Source organism: Entelurus aequoreus, linkage group LG18 (assembly GCF_033978785.1).
Source record: "Entelurus aequoreus isolate RoL-2023_Sb linkage group LG18, RoL_Eaeq_v1.1, whole genome shotgun sequence".
NCBI lineage: Eukaryota > Metazoa > Chordata > Actinopteri > Syngnathiformes > Syngnathidae > Entelurus > Entelurus aequoreus.
In genome coordinates, this window is record NC_084748.1 from 29,030,070 (window position 1) to 29,032,569 (window position 2,500).

Genomic DNA, 2,500 nt, shown 5'->3' on the forward strand with positions numbered 1-2,500 from the left:
TCATTGTGTTTTCGATTTTTGAATTTTCAATGCAAGACTCGGTTATATATTCAAACTTCACTCAATGGCATTCATGTAAAAAAAATCGTACTTGAACATTAGTCAAATATCTTATGTAGGACAAGATGGTTTTGCTGTTTTTAAGGACCTGCTGCAAAGACGCTAGTCCAGTGGTTCTTAACCTTGTTGGAGGTACTGAACCCCACCGGTTTCATATGCGCATTCACCGAACCCTTCTTTAGTGAAAAATAAAATGTTTTTTTTTTTTCAAATTCAAGACAAAGTTATATGTTTTTGGTAACACTTTAGTATGGGGAACATATTCTAAGTAAAAAAAGACTTAATTTAGAGTTTTTTGGACACTAGGGGAACATATTCTAAGTAACAAAGACTTAATTTAGAGTTATTTGGTTAGGGTTAGGGGCAGGGTTAGGGTTAGAATAAGGCCATGCAGATTAAGGCATTAATAAGTACGTAATAATGACTAGTTAAGAGCCAATATGTTACTAATTTGCATGTTAACAAGCAACTAATTAATGGTGAATATGTTCCCCATACTAAAGTGTTACCTTGTTTTATTACTGGTGCACAAAATGAACCGTGCATGAACATCACCTTGTTCAAACAACAAAAACCAAGACAGTGCATAAACTCACAACAAATTTCACACCTGCAAATCAGTCTGACTTCTGCTGTTGCCGTATCCGTAATATGCCGATAGGGAGAAGTTTTTATTTACACGATGAGTCAGGTGTGTTTTGACCTCCGCCGAAACCCTGAGGCCGACTCACCGAACCCCTAGGGTTCGATCGAACCCAGGTTAAGAACCACTGCGCTAGTCGAACAAAGATCGTCTAAATTGATTACAGAAGCGCTCGGCTGTTTCAAGGACTAATACTACAAAAACACCAGTCAGTTATCTTATTGACGGAAATGTTCTGTTGTTTTTAAGGACCTGAAAAAGGTCTATTTAAAGATTCTCTCTTGACAGTAAGCAGGTGAACTCTGCTGTTTTCAAGGACAGACTGCAAAACTGATAGTCACAGATCAATCAATCAATCAAAGTTTATTTATATAGTCCTGAATCACGAGTGTCTCAAAGGGCTGTACAAGCCACAACGACATCCTCCAAAATTTAAGCTCATTTTTATAGTTAGTAAACCACATCAGGGCAAGAAAAACAGTCAACCCAATGGGATACAATGAGAAACCTTGGAGGGGACAGCAGATGTAGGGAGCCCTCCGGGGGACCGGTGCTATGGACGTCGAGTGGATCTAGTTAATAGTGTGAGAGTCCAGTCCATAGTGGGGCCAGCAGGGGGGTGTCAGCAGAGCAGAGATGTCATCAACTGATGCACAGATGAGTGGTCCACCCCGGGTCCCGACTTTGAACAGCTAGCGCTTCATTTGTGGTTCTCAAACTTTTTTCCACCAAGCGGCACCTCAGAAAACACTTGGCTCTCCAAGTACCACAATAATGGCCAGCATTAAAATACAGTAGTCTAGTAAGTCTAAGTATTCATTAAAAAAAGAGGCAGAGGTAGTATTTAACAAGTATATTAAATCGTTTTGGCCACTGTAACATTACAACCAGTTTGAACAGTAACACTGTGTTTGAATATTTAGTTCATTCTTTGGCATACCCCGAGATGGAGGGGCTCCATCTAGTACTACAATGTGAGAATCACTGCTGTATAGGACTGAAGTTCTCTGCTGTTTTTCAGAATCGGCTGCAAAAAAGCGAATTAAAGATCCTCTATATAAAAGAGTGCTTTGATGTTTTTAATGACTGATTGCAAAAACGCTAGTCAAAGGTCCTCTAAATAAGGAGTGTAGTGCAAAAAAAGCCCCAAAAAACCCTTGTCGGAGGTCCTCTGACAGGTGCACGCATCATTTTTTAAGGGCCGATCACTAAACCATCCGTCAAAGATCTTCTACTGTATATGACAGGGGTGCTCTGTTTTTTAAAGACTGCCTGCAAAAACGCGAGTCATAGATCTACTATCTGACAGGAGCACTCTGTCTGCTATTTTTCATGACTGGCTGCAAAAATGTGAGTCAAAGATTCTCTGTGACAGGAGAGCTCTGCTGTTTGTAAGAATTCACTGCAAAACTGCTAGTCAAAGATCCTCTATATTACATGACTACTCAGCTGTTTTAAGGACCTACTCTACTGTGATAGAAGTGTTTTGCTGTTTTAAATGGTTAACTCAGAAACACTGGTCAAAGAGCCTCTATATGACAGGGGGCTATGTTGTTTTTAACAATTTGACAGAGAGCACTCTGCTGTTTTTAGGAATCTGCTAAAAAAATAATGCTAGTCTCATCCAACTGTCTATATCAATGTCATTTGTTTCATCATATTTCATAGGTCAGGAAAAAACACAGAGGCTATTTCATCCCTACAAGCCTGTTTAGCAGGTTTTTCCTGACCTAATGAATATTCCGCTCTACCCCGGTATTGAGCACTAACGGATAAACCACAGTGACCTTGGCTAAA

The 2,500-nt window shown here is 39.8% G+C and overlaps 1 protein-coding gene across 2 annotated transcripts in view; it reads left to right on the top strand.

The window, feature by feature from the left end:
- Nucleotides 1-2,500, top strand: part of LOC133633992 (lysophosphatidic acid receptor 2-like) — a 61,771-nt gene that overhangs the window by 482 nt on the left and 58,789 nt on the right. The window lies entirely within an intron of this gene.